This window comes from Coptis chinensis, chromosome 6 (genome assembly GCF_015680905.1).
Source record: "Coptis chinensis isolate HL-2020 chromosome 6, ASM1568090v1, whole genome shotgun sequence".
Taxonomy (NCBI): domain Eukaryota; kingdom Viridiplantae; phylum Streptophyta; class Magnoliopsida; order Ranunculales; family Ranunculaceae; genus Coptis; species Coptis chinensis.
In genome coordinates, this window is record NC_141461.1 from 12,190,727 (window position 1) to 12,199,492 (window position 8,766).

At 33.4% G+C, this 8,766-nt stretch overlaps 2 long non-coding RNA genes across 2 annotated transcripts; both read right to left on the reverse strand.

Moving 5' to 3' along the window:
• Positions 1-6,237: 6,237 nt before the first annotated feature.
• LOC147491484 (uncharacterized) lies at positions 6,238-7,153 on the reverse strand. Its single transcript, XR_015200400.1, has 3 exons — positions 7,073-7,153; positions 6,556-6,634; positions 6,238-6,469 (listed from the first exon to the last, which is right to left on the reverse strand). It is a non-coding gene; the product is annotated as an uncharacterized LOC147491484 (long non-coding RNA).
• Positions 7,154-7,183: 30 nt separating this feature from the next.
• On the reverse strand, positions 7,184-8,766 carry LOC147491485 (uncharacterized). Its single transcript, XR_015200245.1, has 3 exons — positions 8,696-8,766; positions 7,429-7,787; positions 7,184-7,224 (listed from the first exon to the last, which is right to left on the reverse strand). It is a non-coding gene; the product is annotated as an uncharacterized LOC147491485 (long non-coding RNA).

Below are 8,766 nucleotides of genomic sequence, written 5' to 3' on the forward strand. Positions count from 1 at the left end.
TGAATTTTCAAAGAATCTATATACTTATCCATTGACTTTTGTAACAACTTCCTTAGTTGTTTAAAGTTATCTTGATATCAACCTAAAACAATTAAGATACATGATTTTGTTAAATCAAGTGACAGTGAAATTATATAAAAATAAAAAATAAATTTAGTATGCAATTTGCACACCATTTCCATATACTCTAAGTAGTTTGGGTGAGTTCCAGTTTCGATCACCATCTAAAAAGACAATCTCGTTTGGATCATCACCATGAGAGTAATAAATCCTATTTTGCCAAAGGATATCGTGTCCCACCACTACTAATTCTGAGATAATCATTTTCCCTTAAATCTGTGAAACAGTGACATTTAAGTCGTTTGTTAAAATAGAAAAAGCCGCTAAAATAATTTGTCACATTTCTCTTGAGAGAAGAGGAGATTCAACTAACAATCACCCGCTGTGCATTATAATGAACATATTTATCCTCAATTATTTGAGGAGAGAAACTTAACATCCTTAAATTCCCTTCAAACATTTCTAAAAAAAATATATATATTTTTCTTTAGAGCATTGGATAGCATTGTGGATAATGGCTGCATCCCAAGGAAGAATAGCGTCCACAGTTGGCCAGTGTGCTCCCATTTCATAAATATATGTCGGTGTCAATCCTTAGAAGAACAAAAAAAAATGTTAATTCAAAACAAAAACATCATCTATAGAATAAAAACATGATTAATACTTAATAATGATTCACTTATCCAAAACCAAATAGATAATTAATGATCAATGAATGTTGGTAGTTATGGACAAAAAATGTTAAGCAAAAACTCAATAATCAAGAGACATACATGCTCTACTATAAAAACTTCTCACTTCAGTATAACACTAGATTTTGGACCTGGGCATACGTCAAGGATCTATTAAAAATTTTGTGTGCTGAAAAGGTTTTACAAAATGTCTCACAAATTTTCAAATCAGAATATATTTTTATTGAAAATAAATCGAAATATGTTAACGAACAACGATTATAGTGCATAAGTACTTGGAAACTAAGGGATCAAATTGAGATAGCTTCTTCACTTTGTGGTTTAGGATATTAATATGTAATTTTTAAATGGAATTATCTTAAACTCAATCTAACTTGTATAATAGTTTTCTTATATTTATGGTGATTTAATGGTAAATCATCACCGCTCGGCTTACGTACTAATTTGTACAAATCACTAAAATATCTATCAAATTACTAAAACAGATTGATTGTTTCTATATCCTCAAAGAATACACTACTCTCACTTGAAAAGATTTATCACATGAACGTGTTTTACGATGAATTGATGAATACAAAAAAAAAAAAAAAAAAAAAAAAAAAATCTTTCAAGAAAATGCGTTCACCTACTTAGAATACACTCCTAAGTATTTTCTCTTTTTCGATCTATGTGACTGTTTGTATACATTCAAAATATACTTATTCAATTCCAACATTAATAACAGAGAAGATCATGTCGTTCTAAATGTATTGTTTATAAATGAAATTAGTTAAGTACATATACTTAAGGTTTTGCTTACCAAGTGTCAAATACAATTTTGCTTTTGAGTTCATTTGTGTTTCCCGATGATATCCGAATACAAAATCTAGATTGTTATAGTCAGCAAATTCCAGATATATGAAAGGGTTATGCGAATAACATTTTGAGTGTTATAATTCGGTATATCTCACATAATCCTTAGAGAATGTGGGAACCGTTGGAAGCTGATTTTATACTCTATAATAAGTTATTAACTGAATAATATGTAGTGTTTTTTAAGCCACGTTAAAGATATATTCGAAATAAGTTGGTGTTTTATCATAGACACTAAAAGTGTATGATTTGTAATAGGGAATTAGCTTATAAAAATCACCTATTTTTGTAGTAATTTTTTTTATTTGATCAAATATATAATAATTGGAAAACTAAAAGTGTTTGATTCGTAATAGGAAATTACTTTCTACAAATTACCTATTTTTTAACAATTTTTTTTATCTGATCAAATATATAAAAAATGAAAATACACTCAAACTCTCCAAAGATATTATATATCTTTCGTATTGTACTACATGGATATTATGTAGGATATAACCAAGTCTCTACTAAAGTAGATTTTCATTTTATTAACTTCCATTTTATTAACTCGTTTACTAATAATTAAAAAAAACTGTTTTAATATCTAAATAATTGAATCATACAATTGGCAACCAACAAAGGCTTAAAATGCCGATTTCATTTTATTGGAGCCCCAACATGTATTGAATAAGTTCTATAGTCATACAATACCTGAAAATTGCAACGAGCACACATATAGTTGCAAGATTTAAACATACCAAACAAACATAATGTTAATTGAAAACTCCAAACCAAGGAACATAAAAATTTATTAAAGTTAGACGACTTGCTAGCTAACCTAATTGTGTTTACAAAACCCGAAGTTACAAAACCCAAAGAACTTATTTTTTGTATATAACATGTTGTAAATATCCTAATATGGATTCAAAAAGTCAATCATAAACAACCAGCTAGCGTTATTGTCAACACATGTTAAAAAATCTAAATCAATTTCTCTTGTCAATTAATTAATCAATTAATATTTTCTTATACACCCACCCTTTAGGTACCCTACTCATCAACTTAAAATTTGCACTCCTTTTATTAAGATATCATCCGTCCAAATTTGCCATAAATAAAATCACACATGTTTCATTCATCATTGCATGTAAACTCGTTATTCCCAATCGAATACCACAATATCATAGCCATCTCGGGCTTTCATACTCATATTTTCCTCTTTTGGGCACAAAACTTCAGTCATTCATCATTCGCCATTCAATGAATATCTTAGGTCATTCCCGCCACATTCAAATAATACCTATCATATCACAAACGGGCCATTCATGGCGCATTCAATGAATGCCAAACGGGTCATTCTCATTTAATAACTCTTTTAACCTAAACATTCAAAGAATACCAAAAATATTAATTCTATATTCCCAAAAAGAAAGTTAGAACTTGTATAGGCATTAAAACTAATGGATTCATGGCCCGAACACCTTAATTTTTCTCTTTCAATTAATTTTTCAAACCATTCGGTCATTCATGGCAAACGTTCAATGAATACGGGGGCGGTCATTCATGGCACATACAACATTAATGAATGAATTCAAATTATATACGCTTAGCGGGCCATTTATGGCACATTCAATAAATGCCACCTAACATATGACTTCATCGGTCATAAACTTAGTTTCAATTCAAAACCATCTCGGTCATTCATGGAGAGTTCTAAAAGGGTCGCGGTAATTTTTGTTTACGCATTATTGAATTTTTTATCAATATATATATTATTTCATAAACTTCGAAGGAATATCTTGATTCAAGTATTTTTGAATTTTTTCTGAAGGAATATTATTAATTTCATGGATGTATAATGTATAAGTGTCATAAAGCGTTGTGTATCGTAAAAGATTGAAAAATCACAAAGCAGTAAATACACGTACACAAGTATATTTATAAAGGTCCTAGCCTAAGTCAAACATGCTAATAGTCCTAGACTTATCCTAATAGACCGTATCATAATTTTAGGAAAAAGTCAAATTTTCGGTCAAGCTGGTCAAAGTCAAACCACGGTCAAAGTCAAAGTCAAAGTCCACTCGGTCAGCGGTCAAAGTCGAGTCCACTCACAGTCAACAGTCAATATTGGTCAACCTAGCCTAAACTCCAAAAACCCAAAAGCCCAAATCCTAAGGCCCATAGTCTAAAGTGAAGTCCAAAAAATTTAAAACCAAACAAAACATATAAGCCCATCACGATTTGGCCCAAGCCCAAATTGTGATGTATTGTTCATCTTCTTCACTCTCCCATTCTCCAGCCACCACCGACCACCACAACAGCCACCACCGGCCATCCATGACTAAAAAGAACCTAGCGGTTTTCATCCTCACAAAAACCCCCACCTACCTATACCATCAATTCATGATTCTATTATACTGTAAAAATTCGAATCGACGCCATTAAAGGTTTATTCAAGCTTCAATCACCCTCTCTCCAGCACCCAATCAACCACCAACAATCCACCTCAACCCAACAACATAACCTCACAACCAAATCTAATAAAAAATACTAGTCCAAACAATCAAGACTCAGGACGGTGTGGTGCTGATTTTGTCGCCATTGAAGCTCCTCCGGAGCTTCAGCAGCCCACCTCGTGACACCAACAACCCATCTAACACCAATTATCACCCTAACAGTTCCAATCACAACCACAGCCAAACCTCATCAATAAAAATTCAAATTTTACAATAATACCTCACCACAAAGTTCCAAACTTAACAACCATTCCAACACACTAGACAAATAGGGCGTTTTGGGTTCTAAGGTTTTCGCCCTTAACCACCGGTGTCGAGTCTTCGACATCTCAATGCTAAAGTCGTCATAGTTTTATTTACTGTATTGTTGAAAAAAAAGTATCTAACATAGTCTGCACCATTAACAGAGTCGGCACCCTTAACAGAGTTTTACATACTGTGGTACTGCGACATTCGTATAAATCAGTCGACACCATTAAAGGGGTTTACACTATCTCAATTCTGGAAAACAGTATTACTAGGATGAATAGCTTAAACAAATATAACAAAAAAAAACTTCAAACTACTCAATGTTATAAACCGAACAGCTTTCCTTAAGCAGAAAACCCCCAAAGACTGAAGTCGACCGTCGCGCGAAACTGGACGATCTTTCTTGTTCAAACCCCTCTTTTTTTTTTTCTCTCAGTAAAACTCTCCTTTTTTTTTTCCCTCAAACTCTCGTTTTGTTTTTCCCTAAAAACTCTACGTGAGAAACCCATATTTTCTAGTTTTTATTTAACTTCTCAAAAAAAATAAGGATAACTCTTATCTAGTTATTTACGGGCTTTTATCGGGCTTTTATTGGATATCCTATCTCTATTTTATCTATTCATTATTATTATTATTTTATCTATTACATTATTATTATTATTATCTTTATTATTATTAGGAAAAATAAAATAAAAGACGGGGTGTTATAATATACACACCTTAAAAGGATCTCGTCCCGAGATTCAAGGTAGAGTGTCAGAGAAAAGCTCAGGGTGCATCTGCCTTATCTTATCTTCAAGTTCCCAGGTCACGTCATTTTCCCTTTCACTCCACTGCACTTTTACCAAGTTTACAATCCTCCTCCTAAAGTGTTTCACATCCCTATCTACTATCGTGATAGGCCTCACTGTAAAAGTTACATCATCGTTCAACTCTAGCTCTGCTGGCTGAACAACCTCAGTAGGATCTTTCACACATTTTCGTAGCATAAACACGTGGAAGACATCATAAATCATTGCTAAGTTAGGCGGCAAAGCAAGACGGTACTCCAAACTACCAACGGATGCTACTATCTCATATGGTCCAATATACCGTGGACTCACACTTTCCTTTCATGCCAAACCTCATAACTCCTCTCATAGGGGAAACCTTCAAAAACACAAAATTGCCTACAGAAAACTCTACCCGTTTCCTCTTCAAATCTGCATAACTTTTCTGCCTACTTTGTGCTGTCTTAATCCTTTCTCTAATGACTTTAATCTGTTCAGATGTCTCTCTCACTATCTCAGGCCCAAGCAATACTCGGTCTCCCACATCTACCCAACAAGCAGGTGATCGACATGGACGCCCCATTACAACAAATAGGGTTTTCAGCGATGAAAAAAACTGTCGCCAAAATTTGAAAAATCGTCGCTAAAAGTGTTCAGCGACGTTTTTTGCATCGTCCCACCATCGTGGGTAAAGCTATAGTCGGCAATTCTTTTAGGCGACGATTTTTTAATGTCGCCAAAGATTTCCCAATTAGCGACGTTTTCCATCGTGGCCAAATCTATAAAATCGTCGCCAAATTTGGTTCTTGTTATCAATTTTAAAACGTCGCGAATAGTACACCTACTACGACGTTCATTTAAACGTCGCCATGGCTACATTTTAATCGCCACTAAAGACTCAAAAATTTCAAAAATTTGATTGTTTTGCCGACATTTTAAAACGTGGCCAAAAATTTGTTATTGGCCACATTTTTTATTTCGTAGCCAAAATCATCACTAATGGTCAAAATTATTGATTTTATAATTACACGGTATTCGGTAACAAATAATTTCACTACAACAATTAAACTTCAAAGGAAAACATATAAAAAACAAAAGCACAAGAACATTAAATGACCAACAAATTTTCAATAAGTAAGCTTGTATGAGTGTGTTAATTAATAACTGTTGGTTACAATCTAAAACTGAAACAGAGTTACATAACTCTCAACATAAAATCGTCTATTGTGCATTTGCACCTAGTTACATTGTTCTCTTTTGAATTTTGTCTTCACAAAAAGATCATAAATTATGCCAAGCTCCACAAACTCTTGCAACGCCAAACCACTTTTATTGGGTATAAGTCAATCTGCAAATGATAATCATACATATTAAATCATTAAAAAGTAAATAAAAACAAAACTGATAGGAAAAATAAAATGTTGACATTATTACCGTACAAAGTCAAAAAGTTGTCGAAGTTATCAACTGAAATCATGTCAAATTCTGAAATTCTCCAATCCAAAATCACAGCCTGACCAAACATTTAGTTCTTTAACAATAAGACACTGTAACAAGATAATAATCAATAGGAAATTCAAAGTGGGGAACTATATGAACTATATATATATATATATGCAATCCCAACTCAATAGACACCTTTTTAGTAAATTAGCCAAACCCATAATGTCCCATTGCACATATACCAACATGCCTCGATATACTTTAGTTACATACTCTTTTCTTCTTGCCAAGCATTAAAGTAGAGATAGTTCTTTATGCCTTTTTCTTTCGTGAGTTATGTGGATATGGCAAAAGGGTATTACACCATTTTTATCTAAACATTGTGCCGAGTGTGGACAGAAATACTAAACCATAAAAGATAAAAAAAAATCCAAGAATCTTTGCACCGTGCACGATTAAAAGATATACCTTAACCAAACAAATAGAATTTCTACGAGAAGGTACATACCACAATGAAGGAACACTCCCCGAGATATTGGAAAGTCCAATTGATGTTCTTCTAGTCTCGCTTGTTGTGCATCGTGTCCCCTTGAGGCGGCTCCACGGGGGGCCATTCTGATCCATGTTTGCAAGGCCCTTTGAGAATGCATTCATCATATTCTATAGCAAGAGACTGTAATTAATGATCAAATATCGACTAGCCGTAAGGAACAAAATTGACTATACAACCATATATGACTCGGCCAAAATTGACTATACAAGCAATACATAACTCCATGATCTACGAATCCAACCAAAGAGTATGCTACTCGCTAGCTTCTATGTAATAGTCACAATATGTTTTGTTTTGAAAAGAACCATTACCTGCCCATGATCATATTTACAACAAGTTTCATTTTTGCTCCATTCTCAACTTCCGCTAAATAGAAAGACTTCTTTCCCATGACATCAAAAGCAGAGATTGCTTCCTCATATAATGACTACAGTAGCACCAGGTAAGAAGAGTGCATTACAAGATATCATATCCTACCCTAGAAATGTAATGCAAGTGAAACTTTAGGCCTGTATTGACTTACCTTCTCCCCAGCAGCAAGAATAACAAGTTGTCCATCTTCAGCAAGTTTTTTGCTACCGGAAACTGGAGCTTCAAGGGAGTTTCACACAAGATATGGCTAATTATGACGACACAAGAAGCATGGGTGAGATGTGCCTTGGGATTTTACCTGCAGTATATTTAACAGCAATAAGGACATGAGTTAATCTTTTCTAGCAATTAATCTTTAAGCAGGAGTCATAAGCCAAAAGCTCCTATGGGAAACTTAAGGAGGACAAAATTTTCTACGCAATGTAAACAAGGTTAATCAACCGCCTAGCAAAGGAAGGTTATATCAAATGTACACTCTACACAAGGACGTCTAAAATGCACTTATCATCAAATATTAGGTTTATCTTCTCTGTATTATTTCTTAACATAATCTATGGAGTGGTTCCGACAGAATTTCCAAACTAACACAAAACCAACCATTCAAACATACCAAATGATATAACAAGAAACATACTAAATAGCCCATAGATAATCAAACTTTAATAAATAAAACTGACAATGTGGGCACAACAATCCGAACATCTATCTAGATACCGTACCCTTAGTTGTATTCCAAAGTGTTTACACATCGTCTCATGCAGATAAATTAAAAACAATGAGACATATGCATTTTCTCTTCTCTAATGAGCAAGCGACACAACCACACAAAAATACATTTAAGTACTAATCAACCTAACATATTGAAATGAAACAACAAAATCATGGATCAATCATACTAGATGAAAAAACATATCATCAATCAAACACGTTGATAATTAGCCAAAAACTCGTTAACAGAACACACCCGTAAAGAAAAAAATTTAACCTGAACACGTACATATCCAAAGTCCAAACTAGCAAAAAATAAATAAATAAAATCACCTGAACTGATCGCTTCAACTGATATTAAAAGTCCTTTCATTAAAGAATTCACATTAAAAAATTAGTGCTTTTGTTTCTAATACCAGAAAAAGTTGTTTCTTTTATTTCTACAAACAAGTCTGATTAATAATCCTTGAAAAAACAAAATGAAAGATCATAACTTACCAAAGATTTCCTTTCCCTCAATGAAGGATATGACGAAGGAGAAGGATAAACCCGAACACGAAATAAACCGC